Source organism: Hemiscyllium ocellatum, chromosome 43, assembly GCF_020745735.1.
Source record: "Hemiscyllium ocellatum isolate sHemOce1 chromosome 43, sHemOce1.pat.X.cur, whole genome shotgun sequence".
In the NCBI taxonomy this organism is placed as follows: Eukaryota; Metazoa; Chordata; class Chondrichthyes; order Orectolobiformes; family Hemiscylliidae; genus Hemiscyllium; species Hemiscyllium ocellatum.
In genome coordinates, this window is record NC_083443.1 from 7,514,177 (window position 1) to 7,540,697 (window position 26,521).

The 26,521-nt window shown below is 44.6% G+C and overlaps 1 protein-coding gene across 2 annotated transcripts in view; it reads left to right on the forward strand.

The window, feature by feature from the left end:
* The window catches only part of LOC132834995 (sorbin and SH3 domain-containing protein 1), a 434,648-nt gene that overhangs the window by 12,901 nt on the left and 395,226 nt on the right, over positions 1-26,521 (forward strand). The window contains exon 1 of one of the 2 annotated variants that reach the window (XM_060854189.1): positions 24,182-24,360. The exons of the other annotated variant lie outside the window; for it this stretch is intronic. The gene's annotated coding sequence lies outside the window, so the exon portion shown is untranslated. Of the gene's footprint in view, positions 1-24,181; positions 24,361-26,521 lie in introns of those variants that run through there. 2 annotated transcript variants of the gene reach the window in all.

Sequence of the window (26,521 nt, forward strand, 5' to 3'; positions counted from 1 at the left end):
ATCTGAATTTGAAAGGAAGGCTATTGTTGATTGTTGTAAAAACTCATATGGCTCACTAATATCATAATGTTTAGATTAGATTACTTACAGTGTGGAAACAGGCCCTTCAGCCCAACAAGTCCACACCGACCCGCCGAAGCACAACCCACCCATACCCCTACATTTACCCCTTATCTAACACTACGGGCAATTTAGCATGGCCAATTCACCTGACCCGCACATCTTTGGACTGTGGGAGGAAACCGGAGCACCCGGAGGAAACCCACGCAGACACGGGGAGAACGTGCAAACTCCACACAGACAGTTGCCTGAGTCGGGAATTGAACCCGGGTCTCTGGCGCTGTGAGGCAGCAGTGCTAACCACTGTGCCACCGTGCCACCCACAAGTCCACACCGACCCTCCGAAGAGCAACCCACCCAGACCCATTCTTCTACATTTACCCCTTCACCTTACACTACGGGCAATTTAGCGTGGCCAATTCACCTGACCTGCGCATCTTTGGACTGTGGGAGGAAACCGGAGCACCCAGAGGAAACCCACGCAGACGCGGGGAGAATGTGCAAACTCCACACAGACAATTGCCTGAGGTGGGAATTGAACCCGGGTCTCTGGCGCTGTGAGGCAGCAGTGCTAACCAGTGAGCCACTGTACTGCCTTATGATAGCCAATTCCACCCTGGGAAAAATCTCTGGCTATTCACTCTATCTATGCCTGTCATCTTGTATACCACTAACAAGTTACCTCTCATTCTCCTTCTCTCCAATGAGAAAAGCCCTAGCATCCTCAACCGTTTTTCCTAAGACATGCCCTCCAGTCCAGGCAGCATCCTGGTAATTCTCCTCTGCACCGTCTCTAAAGCTTCTACATCCTTCCTATGATGAGGTGACCGGACTGAATACAATATATCAAATGTGTGTTTAAGAGCTGCAGCTTAACCTCGCAGCTCCTAAACTCAATCCCCCGGTAATGAAAGTCAACACACTGTACGCCTTCTCAACAGCCCTATCAACTTGGGTGGCAACAATTTGCTGACACTATTAATTTTGTTCTAACGTTAGAATAAATGGTAGAACAGACTTGAGGAGCTGAATGGCCTCTGACATTCCTATGTTCACTGTGATACGCTGTTGGTATTGCCATCTTGCAGGGTTATTTAATCTGGAAAAACTGCACTTTTGGATTTACATAGCACCTCTCACATTCTAGGAATGTCCCAAAACACCTTCGCAGCAATGAATGCTTTTGAGATATAGGCATCTGTTGCCTTAGGGGCAAGTGTAGCAGTTAAGATCCCATGAAGAGTCATTTGATAAATGACCTGTTCATTGGGGGTTTTGACAATGTTAAGAGATAAATACTGACGAGGACTCTGGGGGAAAAAAATGTTTTGTCTATTAAATAAGAGACTGGGGGACAGAATTTGACAGTGAGGTGTTGTCCCCTGCATCCTTCCCCCAGGGCTGGGCCATCAAGAGGTGGGTGGTGGGAGGGCGGAGGGGTGTGAAGTCTGCTTTCAAGTGGTAGGGATGTCTTCTCTTGATTGCAAGGCAATCGTTGATGGTGTTTAGCTCAAGTTAAGAGTTGTGCTACCACATGGGAAAAGGCATCCCTTCTGGGAATCATGTATACAGGATACAAAGTGAAGCTTGTCTGTCCCAGCAGTGCCCTCAAGAATGATGGCTACCGCTGGGACTGCAGGCAATCCTCCAGGGGCTTTGTGTCTGGAGTCAGATAACAAGTTGATTGGAGCATTGTGGGAATTCACAAGTAATTTTTCCTTCATGTCTTCAATCAGGAAGTGATTAATCTTTGGAATTCTCTTCCCAGGGAAAATGCTGGATCATTGAATATATTCAATGTTAGTTAGTTAGATTTTTGATAGTTTGATGAGGGAATCAACGATTACAGGGTCACATTGGGAAGTGGCATTTAGAACAGCTATGATCGTATTAAATGGCACAGCAGGCTCAATGGGCCAAATGGCCTACTCCTGTTCCTAATTTGTATGTTCTTATGCATTTATATAGTGCCTTTACTATATAATGATCCCAAGGTACCTCTCCGGATATTAACGAACAAAATTCAACAGTGAGTCACACAGGCACGTCTAAGACAAGTCAGCAAATATTTATCGAAGGGGTCATTTTAAGATGTGTTTCAGTGGGGAGAAAGTTAGAGAGGCAGAGAGATGGCTGAGTAAATTTGGGGGTGCAGCTGACTGAGGGTCTGACCACCAATGGTGCAGAAAGAAATCAAGCTTGATGATCAATAGAAGTAATATCAGACAGGTTCAGTTAATGTGCAATCCTCCCACCTTATCTACCCTCTCTACAGTCCTTTGACTTCATGTGCTACATTCAGGTGAGTATCTACCCAGGGCTGAAAATGTGTTGCTGGAAAAGCGCAGCAGGTCAGGCAGCATCCAAGGAGCAGGAGAGTCGACGTTTCGGGCATGAGCCCTTCTTCAGGAATTCTTCAGAATATCTACCCAGGGCCTATTTTCAACTATTCATCTAAAAGACAATTTGTTCATGATGCATCCTTTTAATACTTCCCTTCAACAATGCAGCATTCCTATGTGCTAACTCTTTGATGGTATGCATTCTCTAGTATAGTGCTCTCCCTCAGTGCTGAGCCTCTGACGGTGCAGCACTCCCGAGTGTAGCTCTCCTTCAGTACTGACCTCAACACTGGAACACTCCCCAGTGCATAGGTTCCTCAGTACTCACCTTCCAACAATGCAGCATTCCTCAGTGCTAACTCTCGGACAGGTTAACATTTCCCAGTACAGTGCTCCATTTCAGTACTCACCTTCTGACAGAGACAACCCTGGTGATTATAGTGTGTCTTACTTCGGTTGTGGGTAAAGTGTTGGAAAAGGTTATAAGAGATAGGATTTATAATTATCTAGAGAGGAATAAGTTGATTAGGGATAGTCAACATGGTTTCGTGAAGGGCAGGTTGTGCCTCACAAACCTTATTGGTTCCTTTGAGAAGGTGACCAAACAGGCAGATAAGGGTAAAGCGGTCGACGTGGTGTAGATGGATTTCAGGAAGACGTTTGATAAGGTTTTCCATGGTAGGCTATTGCAGAAAATACAGAGGCATGGGATTGAGGGTGTTTGGATAAAAAAATTGGCTAGCTGAAAGAAGACAGGGTGGTGGTTGATGGGAAATGTTCATCCTGAAGTTCAGTTACTAGTAGTGTGCCACAAGGATCTATTCTGGGGCCACTGCTGTTTGTCATTTTTATAAACGACCTAGATGAGGGCGTAGGATTGGTTAGTAAATTTGCGGATAACACTAAGGTTGGTGGAGTTTTGGATGGAAGTATGTTGCAGGTTACAGAGGGACATAGATAAGCTGCAGGGCTGCGCTGAGAGGTGGAAAATGGAGTTTAATGTGGAAAAGTATGAGGTGATTCACTTTGGAATGAGCAACAGGAATAAAGAGTACTGGGCTAATGGTAAGATTCTTGGTAGTGTAGATTAGCAGAGAGATCTTGGTGTCCATGTACATAGATCCCTGAAAGTTGCCACCCAGGTTGATAGGATTGTTAAGAAGGCATACGGTGTGTTAGCTTTTATTGGTAGAGGGATTGAGTTTTGGAGCCATAAGGTCATGCTACAGCTGTACAAAACTCTGGTGCAGCTGCACTTGGAATATTGCGTACTGTTCTGGTCATCGCGTTATAGGAAGGATGTGGAAGCATTGGAAAGGGTTCAGAGCAGATTTACTGGGTAGTTGCCTGGTATGGAGGGAGGCATTATGAGGAATGGCTGAGGGACTTGAGACTGTTTTCATTAGAGAGAAGGTTGAGAGGTGACTTAATTGAGACATACAAGATAATCAGAGGGTTAGATAGGGTGGACACTGAGAGACATTTTCCTCAGATGGTGGTGGCTAACATGAGAGGACATAGCTTTAAATTGAGGGTGTTAGATACAGGGCAGATGTCAGAGGTAGTTTCTTTACTCAGAGTAGTAGGGGCATGGAACACACTGCCTGTAACAGTTGTAAACTCGTCAACTTTAAGGGCATTTAAATGGTCATTGGATACACATATGGACGATAATGGAATAGTGTAGGTTAAATGGGCTTCAGATTAGTTCCACAGGTCAGCACAATATCGAGGGCTGAAGGGCCTGTACTGCGCTGTAATGTTCTATGTTCTACTGTCCAATGCACCTTTTCCTTAGTACTCAGCCTCTGACAGTGCAGTACTCCCCAGTGCACGGGTTCTTTAGTACTCAGCCTCTGACAGTGCAGTACTCCCCAGTGCACGGGTTCTTTAGTACTCAGCCTCTGACAGTGCAGTACTCCCCAGTGCATGGGTTCTTTAGTACTCAACCTCTGACAGTGCAGTACTCCCCTGTGCACGGGTTCTTTAGTACTGAGCCTCTGACAGTGCAGTACTCCCCCTTGCATGGGTTCTTTAGTACTCAGCCTCTGACAGTGCAGGACTTCCCCGTGCATGCGTTCTTTAGTACTCAGCCTCTGACAGTGCAGTACTCCCCTATGCACGGGCTCTTTAGTACTCAGCCTCTGACAGTGCAGTACTCCCCCGTGCACGGGTTCTTTAGTACTCAGCCTCTGACAATGCAGCATCCCTCAGTTCTGTTTCTCTGACAGTCCAGGAGTCTGAAAGTTCTGAATGTTCCAACAGTGCCATCACTTCCCAGTATAATGCTCCCTCATTACTGAACCTATGACAGTGCAATTACAGTCCTCCCTCAGCATTAACCCTTAGGCAGTACTCCTTTAGTACGATCCAGGGGGAAGCGATGGTCTCGTGGTATTATTGCTGGACTGTAATCCAAAGATCTAGCTAATATTCTGAGGGCCCAGTTTTGAACTCCACTGTGGGAGATAGTGGAAATTGAATTTTTTTAAAAATCTCTCATTAAGAGTCTGATGATGACCATAAATTGAATATTGGAAAAAAAACTATCTGGTTCACTAATATCCTTTACGGAGAGAAACTGGAATCCTTAACTGGTCTGGCCTACGTGTAGCTGATTCTTACCTGCCCTTTTGGCATTTCTAGCTAGTGACATCTACACTCCATGAATGAATACAGGAAGAAAATCTCCCTCAGTATTGACCCTACAACAATGCGACACTAATACGAGAAAAGTTGGAAATCTGAACTGAGAACCTTCAGCATTTATTTTAACATCTACATTTGCCCTTATTGATTAACTTGAGGGCTATGTCTACTTCATTTGAATTTGTCTCCATTGGAACGCAGAGGGTAGAGGAGTGACCTGATAGAAGTTTATAAGATTGTGAACAACGTGGATAGAATGGAAAGTATAAAGCTTTTTCCAGGGTGTAGGGGTCAAGTACTAGGTGATACAGGCTCAAGGTGCAAGGGGAAGTTTAAAAGAGATGTTTTTCACACAAAGGGTGGTGAGTGCCTGGAACGCACTGCCAGAGGACGGGGTGGAAGCAGACACAATAGCGGCATTCAAGAAACACCTGGACGAATATATGAATAGGAAGGGAATAGAGTGTTACGAATCCTGTAGGTGAAGACAGTATTAATATGGAAGGGCAAAATGTGTTGGTGCAGGCTTGGAGGGCTGAAGGGCCTGTTTCTGTGCTGCATTGTTCTTTGTTCTTTGTTGAACTATTTCCTGGTGCACTCTCCATGGCAATACCTCTTCCAGTTAGAGTTCATGATTTAGCAGCCTTCTCTCACACTGTGCAGATTGAATAATGGTATTCTTGCAATTCTGTCCTGATGAGTGCAAGATGAAAAACTTTGGATGTTGCCTCTCTCAGTAGTACTCAGCTCTGTGCTGCCAAGCAACAATTTTCTTTCCCTTGGAACAGTTTTTAGGCAGCCCTCTGAAATGTGTTTCTGAGGGGGCGAGATATCCCTAACTGAGAGTGTTGATGTTGCAGAGTACCTGAGGTGAGGCAGGCACCTCATTTCCCCTAACCTTGATCTGCTCACAGGTTTATGCAGAGAGGCTAAGGGTTCTTTGTGCAATTTGGTATTTGATATGTGCAGCAGCAGATAATGCAGCACCACACTCACCGAGTAAACCTACACCTGCGACTTGCCTAAATAATTTGTGAGAGCTGATAAATATTTGAAGTCACTTGCTTGCTGCTGTTAAAGACCGGGAATTGAATGTGTTAAAATCCCCATTTGATGGAGTTTGCCTCTGTCCCCTTTAGGACAATCTGAGTTCAGCAACAAGAGGAGAACAGGTATGGGAAATTAGAAAACTTTGAGGCACAGGGGATTGTGGATGTTTACCTTGTTCATCTCATGAGAGTGTACAGAACTAAGGATGTTACTATTGTCTTCTATTAAGTTCTGCCCTGGTTCTTTCAACAGTGTGGCACATATCATTGGCTGGAGTTGGTGGGCAAGTTGGCACAAGACCTGGTTGTTGGCCAGTATCAAGCTCACTGAGCTCTGTCTGGGCACTAGCTGTGGGCTTCTGCAGTTATTCACTGGGCTAGAGGGTGAAAATTCACCCAGGGATGGACCTCCTTATTGGTGCTGGAACACGGGTGAGTGGACATTAGGTGAGGCCATCTTCCACAGTCAAAAAGCCAGTTGCATCGATCGGCACTCAGAGATGAGCAGATGTGCTGGCAATCTCAGCTGCTGGAGTGTGTTGTCTCAGAAAGCGTGGATGCAGGTGGGAGGTGTAAGTGAACCTTATGAAAATGATCAATTATCAAAATTGCTCTTTGATGCGATGGTTGTAAAGGGAAGTGTTGAAAGCCTGTGGCTGGGTGGAGGTGAGGAGGAAAATGTTGCAAGCAGCTGTACGTTAGTTCCTCAACAGATGGCACTTGAAACAGTCGTTGGCAATAGCCTCAGAATTAGTTTACAGGTAAATCAACATGATGTTTAATTTAACGATAGAGAAGGGATAAGTACCAGCTGCCTGTAGGTAAGTGGATTTAATTGACAGCACGTAGGGAATACTGGCGATCCAGTGTGCAATCTGTTGGAAACAGAAGGTATTCCTGAGGGATTGCTAAGGTTACAGAGAGGGGCAACATGTTGCTGTTTTACTCCATCAGCTCATGGTCAAGGTCATATTGCTCATTGACAAAGGGACAAGTTGAAAAAAAACTTGAGACAGAAAGATAAAGGCAACTAATTTCCTTCATGTTGTGGTGTAGCCACGGTAACGCTTTGACATTCAGGAGGATGTGTTGGCTCATTCTGCATATTGTCTGCTTCAGTGTTTCAATCCGTCGGGGAAAAAATAAATCTATTGTAGCCACCTGAATGTGGAGAGTTGGTGTCTGAAGTGAGGCTGTGTACCTGGTACACTACATACAGGCCTGACACTCAGCATTACTGCAATGGCACATGGCAGTTCAAGCTCCTTTTACATATCATTACAGAATTGCTCAGTGTATAGCAGCACAGAACGGAATGAAAAGGTGTCACAAATAAGGATTGAACCAAATTTATTTTTTCATGGGTGTCACATTAGGCCACAGTAGAAATGCAGTTCAGCTTCAACCCTATTGCAATGGCTCTGGAGTCACATGTAGGCCAGGCCAGTTAAGGACGGCAGATTTCCTTCCCTGAAGTACATTAGTGAACCAGATGGGTTTTTACAGCAAAAGGTGATAGTTTCACCATCACTGAAACTAACTTTCTATTCCATTTAATTGCATTTAAACCCTTGTCCCCAGAACATTAACCTGGGTTACTCGTCCAGGAGATCTATCACAACACCATCACCTAATGCTCATGCAACAGAAGCACATATTAAGAGCAAGTAACCAAAACATCGCTCAGAAAGATATGTTGAAGGAGTATCTTGAAGGAGGAAGAAGAGATAAATAAGCAGAGAAACGTACATCACTTAGTGTCTAGACAATTGAAGGGAGCTCTTTTATGTACAATGTGGAAGCAGGCCATCTGGCCCATTGAGTCCACACCGACCCTCCAGAGAGTATCCCACCCAGACTCACCCTCAGGTAAGCCTGCATTTCCCATGGCTAATCCACCTAGCCTGTATATTGCTGGACACTATGAATAATTTTGCATAGCCAATCCACCTAACCTCCATACCTTTGGACTGTGGGAGAAAAACAGAGCACCTATTGAAATCCCATGCAGACATGGGGAGAACGTGCAAACTCCACGCAGACTGTTGCGCGAGATGGCAATCGAAGCCGGGTCCCTGGTGCTGTGAGGCAGCAGTGCTAACCACTGAGCCACCATATCGCCCACCTTGGTAATGTCATACTTTGAATCAGAAGTCCCACCTGCTCCAGGGGTGTACTGAACTGGTTGTTTAAAAAGAAATCTTGGAAGGCAAGGCTAGCCTAATGGAACAATGAAAGTTGGAGATGTACAAGAGATCAGAATTGGAGGAGCACAGAGATCTTAGTGGGTTCAGAAGTTACTGAGGTTGAGTGGAAAAGTAATGGAGGGACTGACAATCAACAATAGCATAGATAGGTCTGATTCCTTAATCTTGCATTCAAGGTTCTGAGATGTTTCTTGGTGACCTCATGAGAGTGTGATGATGATCATCCAACATCTTTGCTTTCATGGGAGAGATTAGAGTCCCTACACTCTGGGTCAACCCTTGAACTCCCATATTTACCTCTGACTTTTCTAGGTCCTGAAGGAAGGGGATTATCCAGATAAAGAATCTGTACAAGGGTCAGGGCATCTAACCTTGTCTTACTTGGTGAGCTTATTAAATTTCTTCCCGTCCTGCAGGAATTCTTATGGATTGACAGAGTCCAGGGTCCCTGCTAGGGTGGCATGATGTCTCAGTGGTTAGCACTGCTGCCTCATAGCACCGGGGTCCCAGGTTCAATTCCAGCCTTGGGCAGCTGTCTGTGTAGAGTTTATACATTCTCCCTGTGTCTGCGTGGGTTTTCTCAGGGTGCTAAGGTTTCCTCCCACAGTCCAAAAGTGTGCAGGTTAGTGGAATTGGCCATGCTAAATTGCCCATAGTTCTAGGTGCTAGTCAGAGAGAAATGGGTCTGTGTGGGCTACTCTTCTGAGAGTCGGTGTGGACTGGTTGGGCCGAAGGGCTTGTTACCGCACTGTAGGGAATCTAATCTAATCTAGTCACCTCCTTCAGAGTTCATATCATATCCTTAGTGGCACTCCAATTTTGGATTCTCCATTGTGTTCTGATTCTTGGTGTGGGTCTTTCAGGGAGCTGGGCAGTGACTTTATGTAAGATGGACAGATGATTGAATTCATTAAGAAAGTCCAACAGATTTTCCTTAAATGAATCTTTAGATGACACGATGATTACGATTTGTACAAGTTTGTTCCAGTCCTGAGTTACTCTTTGAATAAAGGTGATGGAAGCATGCTGGGGTGTGTACACAGTTATGAACTTTTCCAGCTTAATCACTTTTTGACATTGCAGCTGTGAAATGAAGGTCATACGAGTTTGTGTGATTGTTGTACCAAGATACCAAGCGGCAGTGAAAAGTGTTGTTTTGTGTGCTATACAAGCAGATCATAGCATACAGTGTGCATTGGGGTAGCAGAAAAGAATGCAGTGTTATAACTACAACGAAGGTGCAGCGAGAGATCAGAATTAACATTTGAGAGTTCCGTTCAAAAGTCTGATCACAGCAGGAAAGATACTGCTCTTGAATCTGCTCATACATGTTGGCAGACCTTTACATCTTCAGCGTGATGGAAGAAGAGGGTAACAAGGGTAGGAGGGGTCTTTGATAATATTGATTGCTTTTCCGAGGCAGTGGGATGTATAGATAGAGTCAGTGGACGGTAGGCTGGTTTGCGTGATGAACTGGGCTATGTTCACAACTCTCTGTAATTTCTTGTGTAGTCTTGGGAAAAACAGTTGCCATGCCACCCTGCACAACCAGATAGGATGCTTTCGATGGGACATCCATACAAATTGCTGAGGCTCCTTGTGGACATGCTGAACTTCCTTAGCCTCCTAAGGAAGTAGAGGCATTGTTGCTTGTTTAAAATCCAGCTTCTGGTTAAAAACAAAATTTATTATTGGATCTTGAGTGCAAATGAACATAAACTAAGTTTTTAAATAGAGATTGGTCTTTATCCATAGTGCATCACCTGAAACTTAGAGCCAAACTATTTAGAATAAAATCAGGAAGCACTTTTCACACAATTGGGAAGACAGTGGAATTCATTTTCTTTGGTACTCAAGACAGTTAATAGCTGAAAGAGTTAATTGACAGAATGAGATAAGCTCTGCCAGTTACGATACCAAGGACAGAAACTAATCAATGTTCTAGGTTGCTTCCAGTTCATGTTAAATCTCTGTAGAAAATAATAATAAGGTGTACCTATCCTTAGGTATAGCCTGAAGTCTTACAAAGAACTCTCATGTAACTTAGATGTAACATAACTCGCTAGTAAGTATCATGAAATAAACCTATTCTGTTTGTAAAGATCAAGCCTCTATTCTGTCAAAGACTACATGTGGGCATTGTTCCTCATTGGTATCAGTTATTTACAATGCCACCAATAAGAACAGTGAATCTAACTAAGGCATTTTGAGATGGTTCCAGTGTCAATGACCACAACAGATGCCAGTGGAGCTGCTCTCTGAACGCATACCAAACATGAGATTGCGAATCTGGATTATTTGATTTTTGAAGAGAGATAACATTTTTGTATGGTGACCTTCCATCGGAACTTGGAAAAAGTTAGATTTACACTGAAAAAGAGAGATTCCCATTTAATACTGACCTTTTACTCACCTTCCCCCTTCTCACATGCAACAAAATGATCACATCTTTAACTTTCCTCAATTCAAATGAGAGGCCATTGACTTGAAACATTAGCTCTGTTTCTTTCTCCACAGCTACTGCCAAACCTGCTGAGTATTTCCAGTAGTTTCTGTTTTAGCTTCAGATTTTCAGCATCTGCCGAATTTGTGTGGATGGATGTTTGTAGTACGGGTATCAAGAGCAAATGGAGTTAATCAGCTGTGTTTAAATTGAACAGAAATGCAGGCTTGAAGGGTTGAATAACCTCTTTGTTTTCCTTCAATCAGTGACACAGCTTACCAAGGCCAATCTATCTTTGTTTACCTCACACTGACCAAGCTCTTCAATCTGACGGACTGAATCCCACCTCAGCTCTGATCCAACAATGCCTTCTGGAGCTTGGACCTGAGATTGCTTTTAGCCATATTGAGTTGACTGTGAGCTGTGGCAGGGAAAAGTGGAGAGACTGAGGGGATGAGAAAGATCAGAGGGAAAGGAACCTAATAAAACAAAAGAAGAAAATTCATTAGACCCAATCAGATCAGAAGGGAAAGATGCCTGATCTCCATTTCTGTGCCCTGAATTAATTTGACATCGTGTTCCCCAATTTTGACTTTTCCATGGATTTGTTGAGCGGTTGAGGAATTAGTAGGGTGGTGGGGAAGGGGGGCTGGGTGCGGGGGAGGATAGGAGGGAACGTGATCTTGCACATGATATCGTTATTTGGGACTGTCATTAGGAAGCTCATCCAGCGTTCACTTTCTGACGTCCCAAGATTTTCACGAGGGCAGGCGGGAATCGTTCACTTGGAATCCTGGGTCCTGTGATGAGTCTCCCTTTCTCATATGGTTGCATAAATCTCAGTTTGCACCAGAGATTGGCACAGCTCATGGGGCGAATGGGCAACAGGTTCATGCACCAGCCCAGCCAACCAACCAGTGCCTTCCATGGCACCATATTTACAGGACAGCCGTGCTACCATTTGCTCACTGGAAACTCAGGGTATCTCTGTATGTTGATTTTCATAACAAGAGGATTCAAATACAGGAGAAGGAATATCTTGCTGCAAATGTACAGGGATTACTGAGACCGCACCTAGAATATTGTGCACATTTTTGGCCTCCTTGTCTGAGGGGGAGATGTTCTGGCAAGGAAAGGTAAGCAACAAAGGTTTGACCAGACTGATGGCTGGCATGGCAGGGCTGACACAGTAAGAAGGACTGAATTGGGTAGGGCTATATTCAAGGAGCTTAGAAGAATGAGGAGAATCTCATAGAAACCTACGGAAGTCTAATAGGACCAGGCAGGTTAAACTCAGGAAGGATGTTTCCAATGACTGAGGAGCTCAGAATCAGGATCACAGTTTAAGAATACAAGGCAAACAAATTAGGACTGAGTTGAGTAGAAAATGCCTTCACACAGAGAGTGTTGGGCCTGTGAAACTCTCCAAGAGAAAGTGAGGACTGCAGACACTGCAGAGTCAAAGTTGAAAAGTGTGGCACTGGAAAAGCACAGCAGGTCAGGAGAAGAAGAGTCAACATTTTGGGCATAAGCCCTTCATCAGGAATGTGGAGGGGGAAGGGGGGGGGCTGAGAGGAAGGTCGGTGGGAAAGCGATAGGTGAGTGCAGGTAGGGATAGGTCAGTATTCTGTGCCACAGAAAATTGTTGACGCCAAAACATTGAACATTTTCAAGGAGTTAGATATAGTTCTTAGGCTTAAATGGGTCAAAGGCTTTGGGGCGAAAGCAAGAACAGGGGACTGAGCTGGGTGATCAGCCATGATCAGACTGAATGACAGATGAGGTTCAAAGGGCCAAATGACCTACTCCTGTTCCTAAACAAATGAGAGAAACGATTCCTTCTGGCAGCTGGGACATTAATTTAGATTCGATTCGATTCCCTAGATTCCCTACAGTGTGGAAACAGGCCCTTTGGCCTAACAAGTCACACTGACCCTCCGAAGAGTAACCCACCCAGACCCATTTCCCCCTGACTAATGCACCTAACACTATGAGCAATTTAGAATGGCCAATTCACCTGACCTAGTTTGTGAAAGAATTAGAGGGAAAATGAGAAGGCTTGTCTTCACCAAGAAGCTGTGTCAGGCTGGTGTCAGCCATGGCTCAATTGGGAGCACTCTCACTTCTGAACCTGAATGTGTTGCTTTCACTTCCCACTCCAGACAGTTGAACACAAGAATCCAAGCAGACTCTCTGAATGGGATTTCCACTTGCTGGAGGGAATCGGCATATAATTTAAAGGAGTAAGGATAGGTCATTCAGCCCATCGAGTCTGCTTCCTCATTCATGGCTGATCTCAATCCTCAACTCCATGTTTCCCTCACTGATTAAAAATCACTCTGGCAGCCTTGAATATTCTTAATGACCCAGCCTCAACAGCCCTGCATGGTAAAGAGTTCCTCAGATTCACAATTCTGTGAAGGAGAAAATCCCTCCTCATCTCTGTCTTAGATATACGATGTTTACCAACCCCCTCCTCCCCACCTTGCTCACACCCTCCCCTTGCCACTGGAGAATGTGCAGGCATGACAGACAAGGGCCCCATGGTTTAACAACATTTTGCTGGAGGTTTTCCAAGCTGTTGGAAAAGAGGCAATGTTCTCTTTCCCCAGGATGGTAGCAGGGGGCTAGCCCACCCAGCGGAGGTGGCCTGGGCTAAGATAGCAGCACAGACCACTGGCTGCATTGCTGAAAAAGGCTGAATGAGCTGCTGATGCTTTGCCAGGCTGTGTGCCAGGGCCGACTTGAAGTCACAGTCTCGAGCACGAAGCATCAAAAGTCTGTGACTGCAGACGGCAGTCACAAGGAAGTGAAGTGGCAAGCATCTGTATCCGAAATGCTGTGTGGGCTGAGTATGTGTGAGCTACTTATAGCTCTGAGTGTTGCACGACTACAGTAGTGTGTCTCACTGTTGTGCCTGGTGATTAAAACAATGTGGAAAATACTGAAGAAGAATGCACCCACCGGTTTTTGAGCTTTCTTGTGAACACGAAATGGTGGGGGATGTAATAGCCTTTCAGCAAGGAATTGGAGAGGAAAGAGACAAAAGTAAAAGGTGTCTGGTTTTGGTGAGGTCAAGAGATGTCTCAATCACACAAATGGCATGACACTTGCCATTTTTGTAAGCAATGCTAATTCTCCCAGAGCAAGAAGATTGTGCATTTAACAGCTTTAACTGTTCAAAACACCACAGCAGATTCCTCATGCCAGTAAAGACAGGGGCCGAAACTGCTGGAAACCAGAGTCAAGATTAGAGTGGTGCTAGAAAGGCACAGTCGTTCAGGCAGCATCCGAGGAGCAAGAAAATCGACATTTCGGGCAAAAGCCCTTCATCAGGAATAGAGGCTGGGAGCCTCCAGGGTGGAGAGCCATAGGAAAATCTGTAGCTGAGAATTCTGAGAAACTACTTCTGAGAAACATATCTTGGAATGTTGCGGTTTACCTACAGGGGAATAAATACAAATTCACTCAGACTGAGGAGTAATATCCGACATTAGGATCCTAACGCCTTTCGAGGAAGGAGCCATGGAGCTGACTGGAGCAAGCAGAAATTTGTCTTGTCCAAACGCTTATGACTCATCTGCTACTCCCTGTTGCACATGGAGAAGCAACATATTATGCAATATATTGTGGAAGGGGAGTGTCACATGACATTAATACGGCATGGTGGCTCAGTGATTAGCACTGCTGCCTCACAGTGCCAGGGACCCAGGTTCAATTCCAGCATCAGGCAACTGTCTGTGTGGAGTTTGCACATTTTCCCCATGTCTCCGTGGGTTTCCTCCAGGTGTTCCGGTTTCCTCCCACAATCCCAAAAGATGTGCAGGTCAGGTGAATTGGCCAGGCTAAAATTGCCCATAGTGTTAGGTGCATTAGTCAGAGGGAAACGAGTCTGGGTAGGTTACTCTTCGGAGGGTCGGTGTGGACTTGGGCTGAAGAGCCTGTCCATATTGTAGGGAATCTAATCTAATTAATCTTCATGGTTTCCAGTGTCAACTTTGGAGCTCACTCCAGACATAATAAAAGAACATAAAAGCTAGGAGGAGGAGCAGGAGTTCAGCCCCTCCAATCTGCTCCCTCTGGATGAAAATAATTCTCCTCATCTCAGGCCTAAATGGCCTACCCCATATCCTTAGATCCTTAGTGAAGAGTTCAAATTGTGAGGCAAATGGCCTGTGAAGAGTTTGACTGTAAAGAGACTCCGTAGTGAAACTTCAAAAGCTAGTGTTTTCAAATAAATCTGTTGGACCGTAACCTGGTGTCGTGTGCTTTTTGACCTTGTCCAACCCGCTCCAACACTGGCACCTCCACATCAGGTCTGTAAAGAGTTTGACCTATGCAGCATTTGGTCTGTGAATTCTATTTTGGAGATGGTTTGGGTTAACAGACGAAACATTGAAAAACTTTGCCTAATTTGTAACAGATGTCCTGAATATTGGAGGCACACTGAAGGTGTCCCACTGCATTTGGTGTGAGATATAAATGGAACTCAAGTGTGACAATGATTTGATTTTCTTTCGACGGCCTCTTCACAAACTGTTGGATTGCCTGATATTTCGCCAACTTAATGACTCAATTTGTCATCTCAATGTTCACAGTCACCTGCTCAGTCAGCTCTGAATTCTCAGAATGATTTCGCAATAGGCCATTTGGAAAGGGAAAATGATATTATTTTGAAATTGAAAAACATGGCCCCAGCACAGAGAGGTGCTGTAACACGAAGTGATTGGTCTGACAGAAGATAGAAGTTATCTCAAATCTTTCAAAAATCTCAGGATGTTGCATAGGCAGTGCAATACTTTTGAAGTGTAACCTCTGGAGTAGCGTACTGAATCACGGAGCTAATTTGCATGGAGCAAGTGCCACCAATACCAATATGATAATAAACCATTTATCAAGCTAACGGATGCTGCTTGGGATGCATATATTTCAGCGAGAGCACAACTGAGCATGGAATGATTTATTGTCAGATACATGTGAAAAGCATTTCCACTGTTGCCACGATCCACTGCCATTTTGAATAGCTTTAAGGATAAGAAAATAAAGTAAAAAGATGTAGCTTAAAGAGAATCTGTCAGTCCTGCGCTGCTATCCGTCCTCCAATGTCTCACCGTTGTCGACACTGGACCCAGCCAATATTGAAGTCGCCATTCTCCAGGCACCATCTTTCCCTGCTGGGCCAATTCTCACTGCTGCCTGCAGTGGACCCACCAACAACAGCGTGGCATCTCTCTCTGTTGGGCCCACCTTGTCATTTCGCTGTGATACCCTTCCACCACCACCTCACCACCGCCAGTACCAGACCCAACAAATGACGGTCCTCAGGCGCCATCTCTCGTGGCTGGGACTACCTCACTAATGTCACCATTGCTAATGTAGCAGCCACCGATGCCAATGCAAGGCCTCATGTCCACCCTGGAAAGTAAGAAGTGGCCCACTCGAGTCCACACTGTGCTCACTCAAGTCTGTGCTGGGCCTACTTGGGGCAGCACGGTGACTCAGTGGTTAGCGCTGCTGTCTCACAGCATCAGGGACAGTTTGTTTCCCACCTCAGGCGAATGGCTGTGTGGAGTTTGCACATTCTACTCGTATCTGCGTGGGCTTCCTCCAAGTGCTCCAGTTTCCACCCACAATCCAAAGATGTGCAGGTTAGGTTAATTGGCCATGCTACGTTGCCCATAGTGTTCAGGAATATGTAAGTTAGGTGCATTAGTCAGGAGCAAATATAGAGTAATAGGGGAGAGGGATGGGTCTGGGTGGGATAATGTTTGGAGGGTCGTTGTGGACTTGTTGGGCCAAATGGCCTGTTTCCACACTGTAGTGATTCTATGTGGGGCTTCTATCTCTATTTGCCATTACCAATGCTGTCCAGGCTCAGGAGAAGAGCTGAGGAAAGGAAAGAAGAAGAAAAAAGACAGGAAATGAGAGAAATGGAAAAGAAAAGCAGTCAGAATGAATGAGCCCCCTCTCAGGAGCCAAACTCCGCCATCTTGATGTTGTAGAATTGTGTTCCTCTGAATAGTGGCTGTGGGATCCGTTTGACTCACCTGAGAGAACAGATATGGCTTATGTAGTGAAGCCAGCACCTCTGGAAAGCAGCACTCCGTCCTGCATTGGAGTATCAGCCTCGATTATCTGTTCAGATCTCTAGGGTACGACTTGCTTCTACAAAGATGTTACACTTCCAGCGGAAGGAAGGCATTTGCTATAAATGTTCACAGTAATTGTGTTGGGTCTGTACAAGTTAGGGCAACCATTTGGCTCCTGTGACATTGACCAAGATTGCTCCCTTAAACTGCTCACATTCCAATCTTTTAATCTCTGCAAGCATGTTATTGGGTCTGTAGCAGCTCACTTACAGAAAATCTTTGTGGAACACATTCTGAAAATTGAGTCAAAACTGTCATTTAAAAATAATTAATTCTTTTTGTAAATCTCTCCTTTGGAAAGTGACGTTTTGCTCCATGAGGACTGAGGGCAGCCGGGAACTAAACATAACCCCATCATTTTGAGGATTAGTCACCCCACTCCATTGTTTGCAGGCAGCTGACATAGTTCACAGCTATGGAATCCCAACAACGTGGAGGCAGGCTATTTGGCATCGAGTCCACACTGACTCTTCAAAGAGCACCCCACCCTATCCTTGCAACCCTGCATTTCTCATGGCTAACCCACCTAGCCTGCACAATGTCCCATGGCCAATCAACCTAACCTGCACAGCTGGGAGGAAACCGGAGAACCCAGAGGAAACCCATACAGACATGGGGAGAATATGCACACAGGTGCCCAAGGCTGGAATCGAACCTGGGTCTCTGGTGCTGTGAGGCAGCAGAGCCACCATGCTGCCCACAGGAGTCTGCTGAGGTCAATTAAGTCCAATAAACCTGCAAGGGTGGCAGTGAAATTGGAAAGGAGATAATCTCTCAGTCACTGGGATGGGAAGGGTGATGCTCCTCAGTTAGGCCTCATAATGTTTTACATCAGCCCAGATACAGGACAAGATATAGACCACAACATCAGTCCTGCTGAAGAGTCCTGCCCGAAACATCGACTCTCCTGCTCATCTAATGATGCTTGACTTGCTGAGTTTTCCAGCTCCACATTTTATTGACTCCGACTTTCCAGCATCTGCAGTCCTTACTACCTCCAAGCTACAGACCATGCTACCGAAGGGACCTATGTCCTGACCCCCTCCCATATCTGCACAATGCATTTTGTTGATCTCTTAGTGTCTGCCATCATTTGTAACCCATCCCTAACTAGTCTCAAAATGAGTGGCTAGTGAGGCCAGTTCTGAAGGTGATCAACAACAGTTTGTGTGAATAGTTCACCACTATTAGATTAGACTAGATTTCCTGCAGTGTGGAACCAGGCCCTTCGGCCCAACAATTCCCTACTGACCCTCCGAAGAGAAACTCACCCCCTATATTTACCCCTGACTAATACACCTAACACTACAGGCAATTTAGCATGGCCAATTCACCTAACCTGCACATCTTTGTGACTGTGGGAGGAAACCAGAGCACCTGGAGGAAACCCACACAGACACGGGCACAGACAGTTGCCTGAGGCAGGAATTGAACTCAGGTCCCTGGTGCTGTGAGGCAGTAGTGCTAACCACTGAACCACCAGACTAGTTAAGGACAGCATATGTTTTTTCAACAATGGATGATGCCTATAATTTCAACTAGATTTCAAATTCAGATCTTATTGAATTTAAACTCTACCATCTGACACGATAGGATTTGAACCAGTCACTCCTGAGAATGAGAATCAGTATCTGGTCTGTGACACCAGTGTGCCACTATCCAGCATTGGTGAGAGAGTATTGTCATGTTGAAATGCCCTCTGTCACAGTTACCCTCCACTGCAGCCTGCTGCTGGAAATCCTCTGATCTATCCTCTGAATGAGAAACCATCCACATGTCCTTAATTAACAGTCTGCTCTGGTCCATCCATGTTGATACAATGGTCAAGAAAGCATAATAATGCCTCTACATCCTCAGGAGACTAAGGAGGTTTGGCATGTCCATAAAGACTCTGACCGATTTGTATAGATGCACCATAGAAAGCATTCTATCCAGATGCATTCACTATTTGCTATGTCAACTGCTCTGCACAGGATCTTTGTGGGTGGCACGGTGGCACAGTGGTTAGCACTGCTGCCTCACAGCGCCTGAGACCTGGGTTCAATTCCTGACTCAGGTGACTGACTGTGTGGAGTTTGCCCATTCTCCCTGTGTCTGCGTGGGTTTCCTCCGGGTGCTCCGGTTTTCCTCCCACAGTCCAAAGGTGTGTGGGTCAGGTGAATTGGCCATGCTAAATTGCCCGTAGTGTTAGGTTAGGGGTATGGGTGGGTTACGCTTCGCCGGGTCGGTGTGGACTTGTTGGGCCGAAGGGCCTGTTTCCACACTGTAAGTAATCTAATCTTAAACAATTATGTGGAGTTACGAACACAGCCCAGTCCATCACACAAGCCAACCTCCATCCATTGACTCCATCTATACCTCTGGCTGTCTCGGGAAGGCGGCCAGCATCATTAAAGACTCCTCTCACCCCAGTTACAATTCTCTTCCCACCTCTTCTATTGGGCAGAAGATATAAAAACTTAAACATATGGACTAACAGAGTCAAGAACAGCTTCTTCCCTGCTGTCATGAGACTTCTGATCGGACCTCTCAAATTTCAAATTTAATGTTGACCTCACGGGTTGTGGACCTTCTGTGCAGCCATAACATTGTATTCCTCACTCTGTTCTATTACCCAACTACGCTTTGTATGGTATGACCTGCCTGTATTGCACGCAAAACAAACCTTTTCACTGTACCTAGTACATGTGACAATAATAAATTAAATCAAATCAAGTCAAAATTAGACTGTAGAGCCACATCCAGGCCAACTAAGAGGACATTTGTACATACAAACATCCAAATTAAAATTGGAAACAGTCCAATTAACCCCTGAAGGCTGTTTTTTCCATTCAATAAAATCATGGCAGAGTGGAGTACAGTCAGTTCTGCTATACCGCAGTAGTTCAGTCCTGTGCAATCCCTATTATGCGAAAGTTGTTTAATAGCAGCACCACTAATGGGGCCAGAATCACGTAATAACCAATACGCACTTTAAAACTTCATGCTTTAGAAACAGTGTCCCCAATTCGTTAATTGTGTTATAGTGAATTCATGTTAACAAAACATATGTTATAGCTCATTCCCTGTTACTTCTGGTTTGCTATCTGTGATACATTTCATCCCCTTGTTTACCAAGAAGCTACCTACCTCAGCCTTAAAAAGCTTCAACGGTCTTGCTCCCACCAAATACTCACAATCGTCAAAAGAAAACTCTTCAATTTGCCTTAATTGGGCAACCCAAAACAGAAACAGAACTTACTGGAAAAGCTCAGCAGGTCTGGCAGCATCTGTGGAGAGAAATCAGAGTTAACGTTTTGGGTCCAGTGACCCTTCCTCAGAACTGGGCAGCCCCTTATTTTGAAACTGACTGTTTTCCACAGGAGTTGACTTCAGGGCTAGGTAATGATCATAGCCACTGTTTCTCACCCCAGGAACGTCATGCCAATCATTACAAAGTCCGGCCTCTTTGGGACAATCATCTTTTACAGTCCTGCAACCTTACGATGTGAAGGTTCTTGGTCTCTGATTTCCAGTTAGGGCAATCTACAGTATTACATATACAGCTGGTAATTCCAATTAAAAGGCAAGCACCAGCCACAGAAATGGTGGCCTGAATAGCCTCTAATTATTGTGCAAGTACAACATAGCTATTGTGGACCCAAAATATAAACTGCATGATTGCTGTATCACATTTAGAAGAAATCTTCTACTTTATTCCTATTTTTAACAAGCAAGATTTAAGTTAAAAATGGACCTCTTTCATGATCCATGAGGACCCTACAAATCATATTTGCAGTATATCAAACCATTTTAAGATTAGGCTTCCTTTGTACTACAATCTTAATTCACATTCCTCACTTTTAGTTCAAGTTCAGAGGCATAAAACACCCTAGAATGGAGTGAGTGCAGTCATTTCTGAATCACTCAAAAATGGGTCACTGGTGTTTAAATTTATCGTACATTTAATATGACTAGTGTCTATTAATTACAGTATCTTTAATACACAATTATAATTTCTACAAGAGAAAGAACATTGTACAAAGAGGCTTGAAATCTAGGCCTTTTATTTGTGGGATTAGAGGGCACATCTTCACAAAGTTTGCAGACTATCGAGACTCTCCGTCGCTGAAAAGGGTTTAGCTGTTGAAGGGTGGCTAAGTTTGAGGTCAAGAGATTTTCATTTTAAACACTGAAGGTTCTGGAAAGCACTCCGCAGGTTCAAGAAGAACTGTAGAGGAAATAGAGTTGGCTCTGATCTTACCTTTGAGCTGGGGCTGAGGTTGGGGAGTATCAGGGTTCAGGTTAGGATCAGGAAACCCCTAAGACAGGGTATCACAAGGGTCCTGCTGAATTTAACTGCTTCTGTTCTGCATTCGACTACAGAGACTGGATGTTGGGAAAATGTTTCAATTGCAGGAGAGACAAGGATCTGAGGGCACAGCCTTAGAGTAAAGAGAGCCTTAGAAGACCCATTAGAACAGAGATATGGAGGAACGTCTTTCACCAGAGAGTGGTGGATCTGTAGAATTCTTTGCTGCAGAGGGCTGTGGAGGTCAGGCCATTAAGAATATTTAAGGTAGAGATGAATAAGTTTTTGAATGCCAAGGAAATCAAAGGTTACAGGGAGAAAGCGGGAATTGTGGTTGAAAAAATAAGCAAACGGCAGAGCAGACCCATTGTCCCCAAAGACTTAGCTTCTGCCCCTATGGTCTTATGGTCTTATTTTCCCCACTCCAGGCAGAGAGATTGAGGTCTGGCAAGTGGGCTTTTGGTGTCAGGCTGTAGTTGGGCTAAGATTGAGAGGAGAGAGGGTACGAAGGAGAGGAAGGATCGTAAAAGGCAGAGGAGGTTCGGGGAAGGAATACTGAGAAGAAAGATGCAAGGTCAGGGTTGAGGGAAGATCAGTGTCCATTAGGTCAGCGGGAGATCGGAAAGGTCAAGGAGAGGTGTACTGAAAGTGTCAGAGTATAGGGTGGGTGAAAAGATTAACTCAACCTAGCGTGAGAAACAAACCTTGTGTCCTTCAGCCACTGGGTTCATCAAAATCTGTTAGGTATAGTTGGCCAAGTAAGGGGAAGTTAAGTGTGGTTGACGTGCGCAAATATTTAAACAAGCAGCTCATCTCTGAATGAGAGCAGATTGCTTCTCCATTGAATCTGCTAAGTGGACAGGTTGAACGTCAAGTTTCAGATTTTTTTGACATTTTTATTACTTCTCCAACACCAGGACTGCCTTTGTTCATGGCTTAATGTCTTCCTCAATATTTCAGGTTGATGACCTTATATCAGAACTGAATTTTGAGAGATTTTTTTAATGAGGGAAAGATAGCAAAAGAGATGGAGCAGTGGCAGGTAAATAGAGTTGAGGTACACATCAACCACAATCCAATCAATGTTTGAACAGGCTCCAAAGGCTGAATGGCCTCTTTCTGTTCCTGATATGTTGACCTGACAGTGACAAGTATCGCTGCTGCTTCTTTAGGCCTGTATAATACTGGAACTAGTTTATCCAAAGCTGCCAATCCTGTGGAAATGGTTTACTGTTCAACTTTTCTAACTAAGCTGAGGAGCTGTAATTTTATCCCCTGCAAAGCTGAATGTCACAATAACTACATGAACATAATGCAGCAGGCAATTTAAATTTCTCTCCTTATGAATGAATCCGGTAGTAACATCCAGCTGCAGGTGATCACTTGAACTTGGCTCATTTGGGGTTATTTGGAGCCAAACACCAACAGAGTCTGTTGAACAGGTCTCTACTGGAATGAGTTAAACCAGCAGTTTTCAGCTGAATTGGTCCCAACTATAAAGAGCACCTTAGGCCTTTCTGTAATCTGGTGTTTGCCAATTTTCTGGTCGACAACAGGTTATTCTAGTATCATATTAATCAAGGTTTTTTTAACATGTAACTCCTGCCTGGCTGCCACAGTAAAATTTGAATTTACCTTTCCCAATTTTTAGGTCAGGTTCTAAATCACAAATCCAGAAATATAATTAATTTGTAACTGACCACTAATGAGACATAATTCTGATGAGACTCAATCCTAATGAGACATGGTCTTGATGTGGCACATCCACAATTCCTCTAGCTAGCTGATGGCAGCGGAAGAGCAGGGACAGCTCTTCTAGCTTCAACCTGTACTCTTCTGCCCTAACCATTCCTCCTCTCCGTCTGTTAGAGACACTTTGCTTTCAAAATCCAATGCATTTATCATTTTAAAAATCAGACTGGGCTCATTAGATTTTCAAATTAAAGCAAGTTGAATTCTGACAGCAGGACATCCCTAGTCTGAACTTTGTTGATGAGGTAACAGGAAACTGAGAGAGTGGAACATAAGAACGAGGAGCAGTACTAGTCATTCATCCCCTCTGCCCAGCTCTACCTTTTCGATACGATCATGGCCGAGCTGAACTCCATTTTCCTACCCTCTCCCAATAATCCTTTTATCCCGTTACTGCTTAAGAATCTGCCTATCTTCTCCTTAAATTTACTCAGTATCCTAGCATCCACTGCACTCTGGGGAGGCACAGAGACAGATAGAGCCTTTGTCTCCAATCCAGAAATCAATTTGTCTTTTTCTCAAAACGGAATTCACCCTGTTCACCTCTTTTTTTGTCTCCCCTTTCTCTCTCAGCTTGGCATGTTTTTTGAAGTTTGGAAAACAGTAAGCATAAAGTGAATTTAACAATTGGCGTCTTTTTTAAATTAGATTAGATTACTTACAGTGTGGAAACAGGCCCTTCGGCCCAACGAGTCCACACCGACCCGCCGAAGCGCAACCCACCCATACCCCTACATTTACCCCATTACCTAACACTACAGGCAATTTAGCATGGCCAATTCACCTGACCCGCACATCTTTGGACTGTGGGAGGACACCAGAGCACCCGGAGGAAACCCACGCAGACACGGGGAGAACGTGCAAACTCCACACAGTCAGTCGCCTGAGTCGGGAATTGAACCCGGGTCTCAGGCGCTGTGAGGCAGCAGTGCTAACCGCTGTGCCACCGTGCCGCCCATAATTGGCGTCTGTCAATTCATTTAATCCCACGGGCACAAATACACACACGCGTTCAGCTGCATTTGTGTTCAGAATCTCCATTTAAAAAACACTTTTGAAAGGAATGAGCGCTTTGTCTGAACCATACTACATTTGTGGTCTTGCTAATTTGAAATGCATATTTTTGCAAATCTTCCACCCTCTGAGCTTCCAGCTTAACTGGTTTTATTACTTTGGAAACCTTGGGCTGTTTATGTTGCCATTGTTCGATTAATTTCAAAAGCTGGGGAACAACACCCACTCTGCCTGTCCTCTCTGTGCCTCTCCTGCTGCTCCCACTGAAATCCTAAAAACTCAGGCCATCAAAGGCATCTGGAATGGGCAGGCAGGGGTAGAATGGAAGAGGAAATGCCGAAACACTAATGGGATGAGGAGAAGTATCAAAAAGCACAAGGAGAAGATTAAGAAGTGATAAAAAGGTATGTGAAAACAACCTGCAAGTTAAATAAGGATAATAGTGAAAGTGTTCATAAACATATGACTGAGAATTGGTGCAGAGGGCAGGGTTTCAGATTTTTAGATCATTGGGATCTTTTCTGGGACATAGGTCATCTGTTCAAGAGGAACTGGCTGCACCTGAACTGGAGGGCAACCAGTATCTTTTCCGGGCAGGTTTGCTAGTGCTACAAGGGAGGATTTAAAATAGATTGGCAGGGTGGGGTTGGATCTGAATAGCAGGGAGGCAGGAGCAAGGCTGGAAAGAGATAAAGTAATCAGAAATAGTAAGTTGAAGAGACAGGTTAGGCTAGTACACGACAGAAAGTGAGGAATACCTCTTAAAATGCATTTGTTTCAATGCAAGAGGGCTGACAGGTAAGGCCGATGAGCTCAGGTCATGGATAGGTACGTGGGACTGGGATATTATAGCCATTATAAAAACATGGCTAAGGGAGGGGCAGGACTGGCAGCTTAATGTGCCAGGGTGTAGATGCTTTGAGCAAGACAGAGATGTTGGAAAGAGGGGAGGGGGAGTTGCAATTTTGATGAAGGTGAGCCTCACAGCAGCAATCAGAGATGAAATAACTGAGGGATCATCCAGTGAGACTTTGTGGGTGGAGCTAAGAAATAAGAAGAGGATGTGATGTTATTGGGGTTATACTACAGGCCCCCAAATTGTCAGTGAAAATTAGAGGAACAAATATACAGGGAGACTGGGGTGACTTGCAGGACCAATAGGGTTGGCATAGTAGGGGGATTTTAATTTTCCTAGCATGTAGTGGGATTGCCAGAGCATTAAGAGCTTAGATGGGGTAGAATTTGTTAAGAGCGCTCAGGAAAGTTTCCTCAAGCAATATATAGAGGATCCTACTCAAGAAGAGTCTTGGGAAATAGGGCAGGACAGATGATGGAGGTGACAGTGGGGGAACACCATAGTTCTATTAATTTTAACATAGTTATGGAGAGGAACAAAACTGGTCCACATATTTAAGTTCTAAATTGGGGCAAGGTGAATTTTGGTGGAGTTAGACAGGAGCTTGCTGGGGTTGATTGGAGTAGTATGTTTACAGGCAAAGGGACCTTCACCAAGTGGGAGGCCTTTAAAAGTGAGATAGCTAAAGTTCAAAGTCTGTATGTTCCTGTGAGGGTGAAGGGCAAGGAATAGGGAACCCTGGACGACAAGAGATATTGAGGCTTTGACTAGAAAAAAGGAAAAGGTACAGGCAGGTGGGATCAAGGGAATCTCTGGAGGTTTCTGGAGGATAATGGAGTTTACTGAAGAAGGAAATCAGGAGGGCAGAAAAGAGGCATGGGATAGTCTTGCCTGAGAAGATTAGGGTGAATCCAATGAGGTTCTTTTAAAATATTAAACAAAAAAGAATAACTAGAAAGGGAATAGGGCCCCTCAAGGACCAAAGTGGACATGTATTTGTCGAACCTTAGGAGATGGGCGAGATTGAATATTTGTCCTCGGGGTTTAAGACATGGAGAAAGACATGAAGACTGGGAACTTAGGGAAGTTAGCGGGAATATCTTGGGACAATCCATATCACAGTTGAGGAGGTGGTGGATGTATTAGAATCGATGAAGGTTGATAAATCTCCTGACCAGATATATCCAAAAACAATGCAAAACACTAGAGAGGAAATTGTGGGGGCCCTGGTTGATATTTTTGCATCTTCGTTAGCCAAGGGCAAGATCCAGAAAGACTGGAGGGTTGCGAATGTTCTACCCTTATTCAAAAAGGGCTGCAAAGAAAACCTGGGAACTATAGACCTTAACATCTGGGGTAGATAAGTGACTTGAGAAGATTCTGTTGGATAAGATATACATGCATTTGGAAAGGCAGAATTTGATTAGGAGTAGTCAGCATGGCTTTGTGGCTGGGAGATCATGCCTCACAAATTTGTTAGAGTTCTTTGATGAAGTTGGGTTGATGAGGACATATTCTGTATGGATTTCAGTAAAGTCTTTGATTCGGTTCCACATGATCGGCTGCTATGGAAGGTTAGATCGCATGGAATCCAGAGGGAGCTGACAAATTAGATACACAATTGGCTTGATGGTAGGAAGCAGAGGGTAATAATGGAAGGATGCTTGTTGGACTGGAGGCCTGTGACTAGTGGAGTGCCTCACGGATCA